The following is an 18,162-nucleotide window of genomic DNA, read 5'->3' as shown; positions in this document are numbered from 1 at the left end:
GGAACACTGTAATTCACCCTTCACCTTCTGACTCGAGAGAATAAACTACATCGGGTCTGAGATCAGAGCGTGTCCAATCTACTTTCCTTCTAGTCGCTTCGCCTCCATCACTCCGCAATAACGTATATCGAGCGCGCGCGAGCGTACAGTAAATCAAACGCGGCATGTTTCCAGCCCATCTGTGCTTTTATTAACGGAATGTAAAATAAAACAGTTTCTGCTATTTCAGGCCTCGGAGCGAGCTGACGAAATGTTGGGATATTTATCTCCGCTTAAGTTGTTTTATTGGAGACACGAGCATTTTCTTTGCTATTTTAATTTCCTTATCCGAACAGCAGGAGATCATTCTTCTTCTCGTTTATGAAGGAAAAGAAAATCACAGCCGATTGTCGAGCGCGTTCTTCGTTTTATCGTGCAATCAGCGACCCTGAGAGCAAAAACGACAAACTTTAGGTCTTGCTATGAAGGGAAAATACTCGAATAATGAAAGCCGGCTATTTGATCAAATGAACGCTGATTGAATAAACTGCTGAACTGGAGAAACACATCTGGCCACACACACACACACACACACACACACACGAGTGTTTTATTATTATTATTTGGAGCAGGTTCATCTGGGAACATGGGAAATTTGGGGAAATGAATGTTCATTAAATAAATGCACCATATATACATAGTCAATAATAATGAATAGAAACTCCATTTCTCAATATCATTAATAATGACGTTCTTTTGTTTTGTTTTGTTTTTTTTTTACAAAATACTCAATTAGATGCATCCATTTTCTTGGCATTGGTGTACACTTGATAACATGAGTTGCGTTTAGGAGGAGAAAAGTAATCAATCCCTGGAGGTGCGCTGAACGCCACCGGGCGCGAACCCCAGATTGCGGGTTGAGCAACGACCTTCTGGAGCTCAGCTGTACAATGAGCAGACGAACGAGCAGCGACGGGAAAGAGCGAGCGAACAGAGTGCAGCGGATTCGTGGCTACGCACCAAGATTCCAGTTAAATGCCACGTAAGCGCGATGCTGCTGCTGCTGCTGCTGCAACATGCCGAGGTTTGTTCCGGCCGAACAAGGGGCTGGTTTGTTAGCGGCCATTTTGTCCATCACGAAGCAGCAGAAATATGAAATACATGGAACAAGCTGCAGATTTGGATGTCTGTCGTATCATGGACCGGTCATCTGGCTGGAAATGATTCATCAAAGTGCCGAATTATAAACTGGCTCCTTGTCCTGTTTTGGTTCTGGTGCCAGAAGAAGGCAGTCTGGGTCTGTGGGTCTGTTTGCCAGATCTGTTCTGTCCTTTGTACAACATGGATGGTGTAGGCGGTAACACACACACACACACACACACACACACACACACACACACACACACACACACACACACACACACACACCCTGTAATTACAGCCTTCTCCCTGTTCTCAGACACTCACACACACACACAAACACACACGCGCATTTATAAAGATGAAACACAATTTTCTCTCTTATTGATTTTGTTTCTCTGGCATTGTGCTTTCGTGTGGGTTTACAGTCAACTCCAGAATTATTGGCACCCTTTCAGGGAATGGGCAGAAATGCTTGAATAAGATAATTTCTCTCTCTCGCTCTCTCTCTCTCTCTCATGGCAATTGTCCTGATTGGACAGAATGACCAATCAGTGTAGGTACAAGCTAGATCACCGACGTAGCCTTCGGACAGAGTCGCTGACTCAGAGGCTGCGTGCAAATTAATCCGAATAAATTCGCAAACGCATCTTTTTCTCGACATTTTGCCTCTCCATCCGCACCGAGACGCCGTTTTTGTCCGGCGAACACCGGGGCTCTTCGTAAATGCTCTCTAAATTCAGAAACGGCGTTTTCGTTGCAGCGTGGACCGAGAAAACGAAATTCGAAAACAATGATGCATTTTCAGTCATGTGACCCATTCAACTCAAAACCAAACAAGATGGCGGACGACTAACGTCCCTTCGTCCAACCTTCACACTGCGTGTTCTCTAAGAAGACACAACTCCGCGCTTTCATTATGTATTACGGCATCTTTACGCTACAGCGTTTCTTTGCATGTGCTTAAGACTATCGCACGGTACGGTATATATATATATATATATTTTTAAAAAATATTTCACAAATATGTCAAACCGGATGCTAACATCGCCTAATTCTTTTAAACCGTCAGGTCTTTTGCTTGTCCTGTAATTTTATCACACACAAAACCCGACGTATTTCACGTAAAAAATTTTTTAAAAAACGCGTTTACAGATGAGGCTCGCGGATTTGTCTTCAAACTCATATTTATTTATTTATTTATTTATTTAAGTGTGCGTTTACAGTCGGTACGTTTGCAAATTTAAAGCTACTTTTTCCGTTTCACCGCGCTCTGTAATCCCCTCACGGGTGCGGAGTTTTATCGTGTAACGAATGCAAAGTTAAATCAATGGGGGAAACGGCAGAAGTGAACACGGAGGACGGCGTGTGAAAACGTGGCATCTTTTTTAATAAACGACACGGAAATATTTGTGAGGATCTGCATTCAAGGTGGACAATAAAAGAAGACGCGTGAATCAGAATCGACAGCAAGTCAGATAGAGATGTGGGAAACGACTGTAATTGCACGTCTGAGCTCGGAACGTTGCCTAGCGGGCCTTTTGTTTTACGTCCGAGTATAATCACCGATCTGTCAATCAGTCACCGAACAGCAAAAACGGCCACTAATGAAAATGACTTTTCCTCTCACAGGCGAGTGAAATTGCTCTCAAAGTCCCCCGGGATCCGTTCTTTCTTCTCGTCCATGATGGTTTATATATGTGTGTGCGTGTGTGTGTGTATATATATGTAGGATATGATATGTATGATTATAATCATTCATCATTATCATCGTTAATAATGTATCATTTATTTCATTATCCCTGCATTCAAAAGTATCATTAACATTGTTATCGAGTCTGTCTTTAACAAGAATTCAATTCATTTACAAACATTATTCAATTACGTTGTTCGAAAATAATCTAGAAATGCATCGATAATAATAATAATACTTTATTCACTACATATTTACTCTGGTTTTACTCTTAATGCTCGCAGCCATAACATTAAAACCACCTGTCTAATATTGTTTACGTCCCCGTCAACTTGTGCCACCAAACTAGCTCGGACCAAGACCTCTGAGGGTGTGCTGTGGTATCTGGAACCGAGACGTTAGCAGCAGATGCTTTAAGTCCTGTAAGTTGTGAGGTGGGGCCTCCGTGAATCGGATTTATTCGTCCAGAATGTCCAACAGATGATTGATCGGGTTGAGATCTGGGGAAGTTGAACTCTTTAGTCATGTCCTTCAAACCGTTCCTGAACCATTTCTGCAGTGTAGCTGAAAGAAGCCAGTGCTATTAGGGAATGCCGTTGCTATGAAGATGTGAACTCCGTCTGCAGCAACGTTTAGGTAGATGATACGTGTCAAAGTAACATCCACATGAACGCCAGGACTGAAGATTTCCCAGAAGAACGTCTGGAGCCGGTGCATCAAGCTGGGATGCACTGAGAGCTCTGACACCTTTCTATCAGAGCCAGCATGAACTTTTTCAGCAATTTGTGCTACTATAGCTCTTCTATGGGATCGGACCAGACGTCTAGCCTTCACTCCGCAGACCCTGTCGCCGGTTCACCGGTTTTTCTTGGACCACTTTTTGTGACCTGACGTTTTGGAAATGCTCTGACCCGGTCGTCTAACCATCACAGTCTGACCCTTATCAAAGTCACGCTTGCCCATCTTTCCTGCTTCCAACACATCAACTTCGAGACCTGACTGTTCACCTGCTGCCTAATAAATAAGCCCCACCCCTTGACAGCTGCCAGTGTAATGAGCTCATCAACGTTATTCGCGTCACCCGTCGGAAGTTCTGTAAAGTTGTCCCTTTTCGTATTTAACTGCAATTCACTCTGTTTACTCCGTGCTGAAAATGAGGATTAAAGTGTAATAGTATGTAAGAAAGAAACAAACATGTATTTTTTCAGTGTTCACGTATATAAACGCATTTCAGATCGAAACAGGTCACGCCGTCGCCGTCTCGGCTGACCACACGGCAAGAGGAGCTCGTCGTTTATATTTAAAACAGGTGATTTGAGTGAATCGTAACGCCATTACCGAAAAATCCCGGGAAATGTAATTAACTAGGATGGAACGTGGCCGCTCGTGTGAAAGTATGACGAGCCAGTTAGCTCGTTAACCGCGTCAAAGGAAACGCTCAGTGGAGGAGACGAGTAATTACTCGAATCCCCGCGGAGACGATGACTTTCTGCAGTCGCAGTGCTTATCCGCTGCTCATTATAGCTCTGATGTAGCGTAGCGTGTTTGTGTCCATGACAAAACACGATGATGAGCGTTATTCAAATCCGGGAGCATCGTTATCTTTCCTCGAGTTGTACGGGCCACTTTCGCCGTGCGCTCTACCGTAGTTCGCTCGGCGCAAGGTTGATCTGCGTTTTCACGTCGCTTAATCGCCTAAGGTTTTAATTATTCGACGGAGCTTCTCAGTTATACCTTTACATCGTGCTGACACTGGAGACTCCTTCCAGTAAATAAATAAAGATTTTACATTCTTATTTCGGTAAATAACAGCACGATTTGTTTTTGTTTTTTTTTGTTTGCTGCTAAACTTTACCAGAGAAGCCAACCGTGCTACGGTATTTCCAACGGCGCGTTCCGTTTTCTGTAAAAGAAATGACATTTTATTGCAAGTTATATTTCATTAGATTTCAGATTACATTACAGGAAAAACAAGCGAGAAAATGAAACCGTCCGGTCTACCGGCAGCCATTAAAATCCACCAGAAGCAAACGGCTTTGCTCTGGAATTGTATAACAATGTGTGGGTTTATTGTGGAACCGTTTTATTTGGGCTCATTTAAGAAAGGCCAGTTCCCTTTGACCATAAATTTAGCATGCATCTCTCTCATTAAAGAGAAAAACAAGTCCCCAGATGAGTGCCTGTGAGCCTTATTAATGTAGAGAGTAAGCTGGTGGTTCAAATTACCAGTTGCAAAGCTGGAAACAGTTCTGCTTTTCTTATCGTCCCTTATCAGACGGAGCGTATACAGATTACGTCCTGGTATGATAATATACAAAAGGCTTGAAATGTATATATGTCCTGTCGGAAATATATTCAGGTGCTCTGAGTGTCGCAGGGGATACTTATCTCGTCGTTTCCGCTCGCTTATTTCTACAATTATCCAATCAGCAGGTTCGGTTAGTGTTCACATCAAACATCTGTGAAGAGATGCTGACTTACCGTGTACAGAAGGAGTCTCCAGTGTCAGCGCTTTGGAATGAAAATGTAATCGGAGCCAAATCGCAGGACGGTGATTGATAACGATAACGAGTCTTTATTGGTCACATGTACAGTAGAGCAGAGTGAAATTGTTTTCTTTGCATACCCCAGCATGTCAGGAAGTTGGGGTCAGAGCGCAAGGTCAGCCATGATACAGCGCCCCCTGGAGCAGAGAGGGTTAAGGGCCTTGCTCAAGGGCCCAAAAGTGGCAGCTTGGCAGTGCTGGGGCTCGAACCCCCGACCTTCCGATCAGTAACCGAGAGCCTTAACGGCTAAGCCACCACCGCCCCTTGTAACTCTTCATCACGCCAGACCGTCGTCGATGGTTTTCCTATAACGGCACATACACGTGTGATGTATATCCGATCAAAACGTACTTCCTTTCCGGAATCCTGTAACCTCCGTGACTTCTGTGACACTCATACGTTATTATCTTCGAAAGTGATTATTATCTCGCTTCACAAGAATATTTTGATCATTTTTTTGGTTGTCTGGTATCGCGAAAATAAAATCAAATAAATAAATGAATCCAAGCCTAAAATCAATACACTCCAAATCCTTGTGTTATGAAAAAATCCTGAGGGTCTCATGAGAAATAACAAAACACGTCTCTAGCATCGACTCCTTGCCCGCATTGACACTGCTAATAAGGTGCTGCGAGTTCTCACCTGGAGTTTGCGAGCTCTAAGAGGAGAACAATCTCAAGCTCAAAGTGTTTTTTTTTTTAATGATGGGTTTTTGAAACTTTTGTTAAACAACACATTTTTAAAAAAATGTAAAAAAAGGTTGAAGATGAGATGTGCTGCTGCGTTCTGAATCGTCTGAAGGGGTTTGATGGAGCAGGCTGGGAGGAACAGGAGTAGTGTGTTGCAGTAGTCCGGTTTTGATATAAGAGCCTGGACTAGTAGCCTGGTTGGGGTCAGAGCGCAGGGTCAGCCATGATACAGCGCCCCCTGGAGTAGAGAGGGTTAAGGGCCTTGCTCAAGGGCCCAGCAGTGGCAGCTTGGCAGCGCTGGGGCTTGAACCCCCGACCTTCTGATTAGTAACCCAGAGCTTGGCAGTGTTCTGGCTTGAACCCCTGATCAGTAACCCAGATCCTTAGCCGCTAAGCCACCACTGCCCCCAAACTAATGCACACCTTCTGACCAATCGCCTTCAACTGCACTGTGGTATACAAAAATAATAACCGGGCTTTGCTTTTGCTCAATAAATTACAAGAGGAACACATTTTGAGAAACCAAGGCCATCTTAAGAACTGTTTCTACTGAATTTCCCACCAGTCATGTGAAGCAGGAAGTGAGAAGATGAACCTCCGAAGAGTTTCCCAGCAGTACAGGGAGATGTTCAGAGCGTTACCATTCAAGAGATTAGCAGTGAGGTTGATAAGGAGTGATGCTCTCTTTGAAAAGGTTTGATCTCCGGCGCTTTATTATTTCCCTCACCGTTTGTTGAAGATCGCTGTGAAGGTCAGATGTGGCTTTCAGTCACGGCATTCTTTACAGTCATGGTGAATCTGATTCATCCCTGTTTCACTTTTTTTATATATATATATATATATAATCAAGTCTTCCTGGTCTCCCATTTTCCTTTTTTATTCTTGGCATTTTTAAATAATCGTGTTTACTGTGTAGGAACAGTATCTAACGTGTAGGTGGGTGATCATACCGGCCATATTTCTCAGAGTTCTCATTTTAATTCAATGACAAATAAAGTCAGTAGTCAGAAGCAGAGATTTTGTTTGAACTAATGCCAAAAAGCAATTCCATGTACATCTGTAACATCAGTGCTTTGTCGTCTCTATCAATGAACCCTTCCTCATGCTGATTATTACACCAGGACCTCAAGATCTCGAGAACGGCTCGACAGGAAACAGGAAGGCTACGATAACTCTAAGAACCACTCATTGGTTACAAACGTGGTGAGCAGAAAAGCATCTCACATTACACATCGAACCTTGAGCTGGATGGCCTACAAGAGCAGAAGAGCACATTGGGTTCCACTCCTGAATCAGAATCGTCTCAGAAGAGGAATCTGGCACGCTCACCGAAACCGGACAGTTTGGAAAAACATCGGGAAAATGCTTCCCGGAATGAAACGATGGTACCAAGTGGGCGGAGCTTGTGCTTTCTTTAAAGTTGCAGCATTTTGGATAAAGCAGTGATTGTGGCCAAAAGTACTGAAACATAATACAGTTTAAGAGCACACATGCTATAGATTAAATTTGACACGGCCCTAATACATTGCCTTAAAAGTCGCACCTATTGCATTTGAGAACTTTTTATCCCCCCGTCCTGAACAAAATGAGTCATTATTGTTAACCTTTTGCATTTTTGCCTGAAGTCTCCCATTGAAGCTGAATCTCATATACCCCTAGCACCTTACTCTGTGTAATCAGATGTGTGCGTCCGTGCTAGAGGACACACACGGTCACCTTGTTCCTCTGTTCCAAGGCTTCATTAGCATGCTGATTACACACCCCGTGGTGCTTAAAGCAGCCACTGAGCCATAATGAAGCGTAGGCTGGGGATGAAGGTGCACTACGGCCCAGACTACTGACCCCCCATGATCCTAATCAGAGCCGGCGACACGAGTCGCCCATTTCTCCATCATCCCTGTAATTACAGTTCACATACTGTTACACACACACACACACACACACACACAAAGCCTCACCTTCACCTAGTGGTTCAGCTGTCTCACATTTGTACAGTTCGGATGTTTAAAACTAAACATAGATATTTATTCTTCAAGGCTGAATGTGCTGAAAGGTAATGTACAGTCAGAAACTGAGGTGCGTCTCACGAAGAGCATGTGGCATTATGGTTATTTACACAGTGTGTTACAAAATATCTAGAATGTTTATATATATATCTTATCTGGTAAGAAAATATATGGATGGAAAATGAAACCTGTCAGAAAAGAGGAAAACGAGCAAGGTGGGAAAAGTCAAATGGACTTATTTAAAATGGCTGTAATTGCACAGCTGATGGCTGGCTGCTGCCTGGCAGGGGGTCAGGCTTAAAAGTGTACAGTGGCTTTTGTTTAATTGCCATGTATAATCACCGATCTGTCAGTCAGTCACCATTAAAGCTTGTTATTTCCAATATAATAAAAATGATCTTTAGTTTTACAATAAAATAAATTTGCACTTGAAGTGGCACAGGATAGATTGTCGTTTCCGGCTCGATGAACATTTGAAATTTTACAATATTTTCCCAAGTATGCTGTCTTTAGGTTCCTTTTTGTTTCAATGTCTAAAAACAACAACAAAAACAACAATGATGTAATAAGTACACATCACCGAGTGCTTGGACCCCTAATAATAATAATAATATTAATAATAATAATAATAGTGGGGGTAAACATCACCGAGTGCTTGGACCCCTAATAATAATAGTGGGGGTAAACATCACCGAGTGCTTGGACCCCTAATAATAATAATAATAGTGGGGGTAAACATCACCGAGTGCTTGGACCGCTAATAATAATAATAATAGTGGGGGTAAACATCACCGAGTGCTTGGACCCCTAACAATAATAATAATAGTGGGGGTAAACATCACCGAGTGCTTGGACCCCTAATAATAATAATAATAATAGTGGGGGTAAACATCACCGAGTGCTTGGACCCCTAACAATAGTAATAATAGTGGGGGTAAACATCACCGAGTGCTTGGACCCCTAATAATAATAATAATAATAATAATAATAATAATAATAATAGTGGGGGTAAACATCACCGAGTGCTTGGACCCCTAATAATAATAATAATAGTGGGGGTAAACATCACCGAGTGCTTGGACCCCTAATAATAATAATAATAATAATAATAATAATAATAATAATAGTGGGGGTAAACATCACCGAGTGCTTGGACCCCTAATAATAATAATAATAGTGGGGGTAAACATCACCGAGTGCTTGGACCCCTAATAATAATAATAATAGTGGGGGTAAACATCACCGAGTGCTTGGACCCCTAATAATAATAATAATAATAGTGGGGGTAAACATCACCGAGTGCTTGGACCCCTAATAATAATAATAATAGTGGGGGTAAACATCACCGAGTGCTTGGACCCCCAATAATAATAATAATAGTGGGAGTAAACATCACCGAGTGCTTGGACCCCTAATAATAATAATAATAATAGTGGGGGTAAACATCACCGAGTGCTTGGACCGCTAATAATAATAATAATAGTGGGGGTAAACATCACCGAGTGCTTGGACCCCTAATAATAATAATAATAGTGGGGGTAAACATCACCGAGTGCTTGGACCGCTAATAATAATAATAATAGTGGGGGTAAACATCACGGAGTGCTTGGACCGCTAATAATAATAATAATAGTGGGGGTAAACATCACCGAGTGCTTGGACCCCTAATAATAATAATAGTGGGGGTAAACATCACCGAGTGCTTGGACCCCTAATAATAATAATAGTGGGGGTAAACATCACCGAGTGCTTGGACCCCTAATAATAATAATAGTGGGGGTAAACATCACCGAGTGCTTGGACCCCTAACAATAATAATAATAGTGGGGGTAAACATCACCGAGTGCTTGGACCCCTAACAATAATAATAATAGTGGGGGTAAACATCACCGAGTGCTTGGACCCCTCAGAGTTTGACAACTAAGACGACTACAAAATGAGATCACTGCAATGATCTGTTTGAGCATCACCCATCTATCAGCGCACACATTTACAGTCATACTCATCCACACGGATCGATATGAACGTGAAATATTATGCATGCAGTCAATTTCTGACTCACAGTTACTTAAACTTGTCAGCATTACGGTGATATGGCTTGACGCATCGGTTTGACACTAATTTACCGATGCGTGTCAGACCACACAACGTCTAGTGCTAATGAAGTACGGTTCTCACAGTTTCACTCTCGGCATGTATTACTGAAATATCTGCACATGGCATCTCCAAGGAGACTATGATGTAGTGATTTAGCAGCATTTTTTGCACAAAATATCAGCAGAATATAGTGCCTTCGCCTGTGCTGTCAAGCCACAACAGTCATCAACTTTATCTCGTATTCTTATCTCGTCTCTTGACTCTGTGACTTCAATTAACACGGTGCGAATCAGTGCAGAGGAATGTTATCAGAGACCTTGTTTCTAATACAGATCTGGTTCAAACGGTGGCACAATTTCAAAGCCTGCAGTGAAAGGGAATTAAAAAAAATATAGAAATAAATAATTACAGAGAAAGTCAGAAGGGTCGAGCCAAGAATCGACACCCTTAAGCGCATTTTTAACAATGCTTGTAGGTAGAATAGTACCCAAAGTACCTCGATTCATTTACTCACACGTAAAAGCACCAATTCAAAATAAATACAAGTTGATGGACAGCTCTGAATTCTTCACTCAAGCTAAACAAGCAGACAGGTTCAAGCAGGGATGATAACAAACAATAACAAAAAATACAGACACACGTAAAAACCTGCATCGAGAATGGATAAGCCCGGACAAAGCAACACGAGGGTGAATGAAAGCAGACTAATCAAGAGATAAACACAGAACAGGTGCACACGTTAGGTAACAGACAAACAGTGACAGGATGGGACGACAAGGCAGGGACGTCGCAATATAAACAAAAGCACGCGGAATCGGGTCAGAACGAAAATATTAACGCAGCACTAATCGCGAGAACTGCGCCGCGAACATCCCGCAGACTATCAAGAAACGATTTCACCTTTTTAAACGACAAGAATACGTCACAACCAAGACTCCAAGGCTAACCCTCAGCAGGACGCTACCACCACCGTGCTTCGTTGCACGGAATACTTAAGCAAACGCAACGTTCCACCTGTATTTTTTTATTTTTTTTGTAAACAATTGTTTTGTGAGGATTAATGACGTATAGTCAATTTCTCTTCGTACCACTATAGAATGTGGAGATTGGTGGGGGGGTGGGGGTGGTGGTGCTGGTGGGGTTTGAATAATTATCCAAACCACTGTAAACACAATATCGCACTTGATTAGCACATCTTCTTGCATTCGCATGCATGACCACAAAAACTAACGTTTGTACTAAGATGCAGTCAACGTACGAAGAAGTGTTGCATACGAACTGTACCAAATCTATCATGCAGCGAAGCACACAGTCCTTGTGGATTCACACCACGCGAAGCCGCAAATGAAACAATTCCATGCATAAAAGCATGTTTACGGACACAAACCTGCAGGGAGAAAAATGGTGATAAATGCCTTCCTCTGCATAGAGTCGTGCTTCTCCTGCATTACCAGGGGCTGGTCCCCATGAGATACGTTACCTGAGTCAAATTCATTATGACTATCGCGCCGCATGTCCTTTCTCTTGTACTTTGCCTGATCCTTGGCCCGTGTTTGCATTGCTAATACGCTTCTCGTCTCTCTCCGGGCTCCTGATAAATCAGCCCCAGCAGATGGTCTTTAGCAACACTTTAGCACATGTCTGCATGTGGTGTTCGGGGGTCCTTTATTGCTCGGGCCCTCTGGTTTTTTTTAAATTCGCTCCGGTGCCGAGCCTACGTTAGAGTTTTTTCTTTTTTTAAGTCTTTACCGAGTACCACTGGAGATGCACAGCAGCTGCTTTAGAGAGAAAAAAAATATAACATCAATCCATACGGTTCGCTTCTTATTATCTCAGACACAAGGTCAGGGCGGGAAAACTGTACGTTGTTTTCTTTTTTTGTTTTTTCCATGAATTTTTTAAACTGTGGATGTAAATACAGTCGAGGTCATAAGTTTACGGACGCCTTGCGGAATCTGCAAAATGTTAATATTTAAAAATAAATAAATAACTAAATAAGCATTTAGTTGTTTTTTTTATTTAGTCCTGCCCTGAATACGCTAGTTCACACAACAGAGGTTTACATACAGTCCACACTGCTCGATAATAACTGAATTTACCCAATCGAAGCAGTTCGAAAGTTTACACGCGCCCGATTCGTAATACCGTGCGTCATCTTAGTTACCCGGATGAACGACGCCATGAGGTTTTTATGTTTTTGTGCAATAATCGTTCACGAGTCCCTTGTTTGTCCCCGTCTGTTTCTTCAGAAAAATCCTCCGGGTCTTTACTTTTCCAGCATCTTCTCCATACAGTATTTGAGCCCTTTCCAACAGCGACGATACGATTTCGAGATCCGTCTTTTCACGCCGTGGACGACCGAGGGACTCGTCCACGGGTGTTACAAAAGGTGCAAACGTTCACCGATGCTCGAGAAGGCAAGACGAGGGGAACCAAACGGATGAACGGGAACCTCGCTGAAGCGTGGTCGTGAGTTCCGGAAAGGAGCCCGAGAGACTACGAGGAGGTTGAGAGAGCGAGCTAAAAATAAATAAATAAATAAATCTCTGAGGCATTAGGTTAAGAACAAAATGAAACACTTGAGTTGGGGGTGGGGATAAATAAATAAATAAAGTGCTACTTAAATGAAATGTAGGAGTAGCCGAGTTCAGTTCAGGTGGGATTTTGACCTGCTAAGAAAAGACGTGTGAGAGAGAGAGAGAGAGAGAGAGAGAGAGAGAGAGAGAGGGTGTTAAACATGAATTTGAGAAACACTGCAGAAAGTGAGAAGATTTATGTTGACATCGAGGGAGAGGCACAAAGCAAAGACGGAACAGCTCGGCGTTTTCCACGCATCAAAGGCCAGAAGTCGGAGCAAGGGGCCTCGGGAGACGACTGGATTAGAGGCTCCGGCATTGTCGAGACGCCTTATCACACTGACACATTCTCTCGGAGCGTGAGCTCTGCCAGACTCGTGCCACACTTCCCCAACTTGTAGCATGTGTAATTGTGGAACGCATTCCCCGAAGCCAGAACACTGACTAACGCTCCCTTTCCTCTTCAAGTTCACATCCTTCTCTCACAGTCTCCGGATTCTCCAGACGACATGACTGAGTGTTTGACTCATACGCCGATGTGTAGCATAGCGTCGCGTGGCGTAGCATAGCCTAGCGAAGTGGCTATGGCTGTGTGACAGAGCTTGATTTCCTGTGACAGCGCCGTTTCCTGAAGCAGGGCAGATGTGGGCCAGTGGGTCAGACAGGGACCGTGTGTGACATCCAATATGTTTGTAGTGTGAGGGTTTAAAAAAAAAAAAAAAAAAATGTCGTTAAGCTTTACTAGTTAGCACATGGTGTATTATAGAATTATAGAACTTCTGAACTTAGAACACTTTCTATCAAGGCTATATCGTAATGAACTATGAACGCGTTCATGTTTTAATGCGTTCGTAAGGCGTTTTACACATTTATTTATGAACATGAACACGCGCTACAGAGACATCAGAAGAAAATTCTTTTATGTTATAGGAGGTTCTTTTTGTTTTGTTTCAAATATCTCTTCACTTCCGGCTCACAAATACAACTCGATGTATTATAAATAGTTATAATGTCTGTCAATAATATAAACTCAGAAATGGTCTCAAAGCAGCTTTACAGAAACGTATAAACACAGGATAGAGATTTTAAGCGTGTGAGTTTATCCCTATTGAGTGAGCCGGTGGAGACGGTGGTGAGGGAAAAACTCCCTGAGATGATACGAGGAAGAAACCTTGAGAGGAACCGGACTCAGAAGGGAACCCGTCCTCATCTGGGTGACACCGGATAGTGTGAGAGTAAAAGAACGTTCATTATGGTGTTTATATGAAGTCTGTTTGTTGAACTAGTCCACTGTTCACTAAAGGAGACCTGAGCGTAAAACTGCATGTGGTAATCGCGGTCCCAAGGACATCGCATCGCAGCGACCGTCGTCCCAGCAACCACGGCGAGAACGTCCGTGTGGAACCGAGATCCGAAACCGTTTCATGGTACTTGAAGCGGTACCGTCCTCAGCGATCTCCAGACCGTATCCTCCGGTTGACGAGAGCTCCATCCAGACGTAGGGCATCATATATACCGTACAGTATAAGCAGGTTATAATTAACAAGGATCTACGTGATCACGGATATCTTCATGCTAAAGCTTGTCTATAATTATCACTAATGATCAAGGTGACACACGTAAACGTAACGTTTACACGAAGAAGAGAAGTGTGATGAAACGACGGCAGCCGAGAAGAAAGAACGGCGTTCTGGGAAATGTTCACACAGCATTAAAAAAAAAAAAAATTACGTGCTTATGAATTTGCATGAAAAGCAAAGCCACAAGAGAGCTCTGGGCACGGCATCAAACTGAATACAGAAGCCTCTCTCTTGTACTTTTCTCTGGTGCCTTTATCGAATCGCGTGCGGTAATTCACAGGCCGTGTCGTCAACGTTCAGTACGTCCCCGCGGATCCGTCTTTTGATGGAACGTTCTAGGTCTCAGAAGCCGAGTGACTGTTTGTTTGAGGTAACGTGTTGCTCTGTCACAACGTAGTACCTGTGCGTTTCCACGACCAGAAACACGCGGCAGATCCGTCACGTCTCTTCAGCATCAGCGAGTGACGTGGCCTCCTTCGGGGCTACGGGATGGAGCCGCCATATCCTCGTCTTACGCGCTTTTCCTCGGCTCGTACCGTAGTCCTTGTATTTCCCTGCAATATTGAGCTGCTTTGTGAAATACTTTCCAAACAGTAAGAGGTTTATTTTCAGATGGAGTACGCTGGCCTTTTACAACCGAAGGACCTTCATTCATATTAAAGAAAAAAACAACAACTCCAGAGTGCATGAAAAAAAAAAAAAAACCTCCAAAAAAAACCCATGAATTTCTTTACGGTCCACATGAGTAAGCACCCAAAGGCACATTAATAATTCATGTTTCATTCTTTGTTTTCCCTGTGACATGTAAGGCGTATTAAAATTCCTATTATTCCTGTTATTTAACATTTACAGCAGGTGAATATGTATGCCTTTAGCCCGAGGAGTGAATTTATTTATTTATTTATTTATTTATTTTTTCCTCGTTTTAATGAACACAAGCATGAAAACCCAAGAAAGAAACAACGCACAGCAAAACAGTCCTTCAAGTTGGCGCTAAGTATGAATCCGTTTTTTTTTTTTTTAAAGCAGGAATAAAAGAATGAAGGTGTATGAGTTTGATCCAGGGAGTGAAAGGGGGGGAAAAAAGAAAACGAAAGCAGCGTGCGTGGTGCTGGAGGCCGCGACGATCTCGAATAATGGAAGTCTGCTTTTGAGGCCAGTGGTTGTAGATATGAAATTTTAATCCATCTCTCTAAACTTCTCGCCAGCGCGGGTCAGGCTATTACCTGCAGGTCACGCACACAGACAAAGCAGGTCACGGTGAGGGCAATGGAAAAATCAAACCCGGCCTTAGATGTGTTGGTCAGACTGTGTGCTTCTCCGAGGTACGGCCGGTTTGAAATCGACGTCCATTTAGAAAACGGAAAAGGTGTACAAACAGGGTAGATCCGAGTCGGTCGCTTCTAAACACATACTCAAAATGTTGGTGTACAGGATTTGACCTCAGTGTCGGTCAACACTTGAGGAGGTGTGCAGATATAGGAAAATAATCAGTGATTATTTAGTTACACCGCAGCAATCCGCCAATTAGAGAACGGCACGTCGTCCGTTTTTACCATCTACGGTTTATAGCATGTTGAGGAACATCCCCGAAACAAGTTCCTTCCTGTTCTCACTCATCTTATAGCAGCTACAAAAAGTCCTTCCCTCACCAGCATCTCTTTCTTTCTCTCTCTCAGCTTTTCATGTTAAAAAAAAAAAAAGACTTTTTCATGTTAAAGTTACAACATTACCACTGACTGGTACTGGAGACTCCTTCCATAAACGTTCACCATATCAGCGATTGTATGTTTGTTGGATAAAAGCAGCTTGTGACGTTACTGACAAAACGATGTCAGAAAACCGACCCTTTACCTTTAACGGTTACGAAGCGCTGAGAATGGAGACTCCTTCCTTAAATGTTACGTACGCAGTTCTTCTTAGAGAAAGCGCCACCATATTAACGATTACGCAAGCTTCTAAAAACCGTTTACCATCCAAGTCCCTGTGTACGTTGCTACTACAGATAACACTAGCGTATGAGAACGTTAGCGTGTGGTCTGATGTTTCTTCAGGTCCCCAATCACAACTTCAGTTCCTACCGGCAATTAGTTCCTATTTACTGTCTGACGTTCATTTCGAGATGACAACAAGCGCTTGAGCGGCCTCCTTGGACCGAACCGGAGAGATCCTTCTGAGGTTATAGAGCGGAAACCCGCAGGACCGAGTCAGGCTAGCGATATGAGGAGAGAAGCTTAGCTTGTTGTCCTGAACTACACCAAGGTTGCGTGTGTTTTCCGATGGTGGTGAACCGAGAGTTCTCCAGGGAGTTGACAAGATCTTGACACGAGGATGCATCTCCAGGGATATACGGCGGCTCAGTCTTGCTGGGATTTCATTTTCAGGTGATGAGCTGCCATCCGTGATGAGATGTCTGACAGACACGCTGAGATGCGTGAGGCAGGAAACGAGTGGATGAAGTGAGTGTCATCAGCATGGCATCGGCATGAAAAACCATGTGAGGACATGACCTCGCTGCAAGAGCGGCGTATATATGCTAATACTGCTACATGCTATATGAACATGCTAACAGGCCATGTTTAAACACATACTTCACCCACAATGTTGCTAGTTTTGCTAGGATTAGTATTAAATATAGGTGTGCAATATTAAGTATCACCATTTTAGTCAATACTTTGTACTACCTCCCTAATCTAATAGCGGAGATAACAGTACTGTTTACTAGGTCACCTTTAAATACCGTATATTCATCTAAATGTAGTGTAAATACACAATACGCTAGCGTATGATAGCAATATTAGCATTTCGGGATGAATATCCAGACTTCAGGAGTTCAATAAAGCATTGTTAGCATTTCTAATTGAAATACATGTGAATAATCGATGGAGTGTGAACAGGACATCCAGTCAGACACCTAGCATAGGAAAGTCATGCAGGCTAAGCAGATACAGTTCAGTCAGTCATGCTAAGAAAATGCTAATAAACACTACCTGATCCCCGTGCTTACCAGGCTGTCATTCTCATGTGGGTCACGTTAGCCTTTCTCGGGCCAAGGTTCTGCTTTAAGTGCGAAGAGAAATTTCAGTTTGACGTACAGAGTCAATCCCCCCACTTTTGGCATGCTTCACAGATGCTTAAGACTCTCGTGGTGGAGAATAAATGCTGTCTTTATCCATGCTCTGGAGCGCCTCGGGCTGAAGGGCAGCTCTCGCGCAAGCTATCAATAGCGAGTCCATCCCGGGAGAGCCAAACAGATTGAGGTCTTATTGGCCGGACTCAGTCAGGTAATGTCCTCTAGGAGTTATTGCTAACTGCCCCTCTTTTCTTTCACTTTAAAGACTCTCAGGGAGCGCGACTCGGACTTTCTGAATAACTGCGAGAAATCAATCCCGGACGCTCATATGTCAATACGCTAGCATGCGTTTCTCTCTTTGCTTTAGGCAGAAATATTGACAGGATCTATTATTCAGAGATCTCCCTATGTTTCAAACAGTGCGCTCAATCAGGCCGTTTGTGCCAGCGACCTACTCGTGAGCGGAGGAAGAGTTTAATCGTTCGTTTACAGTAAACCTTATGAGTAGACGCCGAATGTTTATAAGTTCAACGACGAGTGCACCGTTAGAGCAGCTATCAGTGTGTCTCTCTTGAAGTCAATAAGACAAAAAAAAAAGAGCAGCTTGTCATGTTAACAGGAAACGTCCACCGCTGAAAAAAACAATAGAAACCCTCATAGAATTTGTAATGGTTATAATGGTTATAATGGGAATTGTATTGCTTTTAATGGAAAGTGTAACGGTCACTGTGGGTCTCTAGTGGTAATTTGTTTCCTTCTATTGGTGGCATGTTTCGTCTAGTG

This window comes from Ictalurus furcatus, chromosome 20, assembly GCF_023375685.1.
Source record: "Ictalurus furcatus strain D&B chromosome 20, Billie_1.0, whole genome shotgun sequence".
NCBI classification, from domain to species: domain Eukaryota; kingdom Metazoa; phylum Chordata; class Actinopteri; order Siluriformes; family Ictaluridae; genus Ictalurus; species Ictalurus furcatus.
This window is presented reverse-complemented; position numbering follows the sequence as displayed.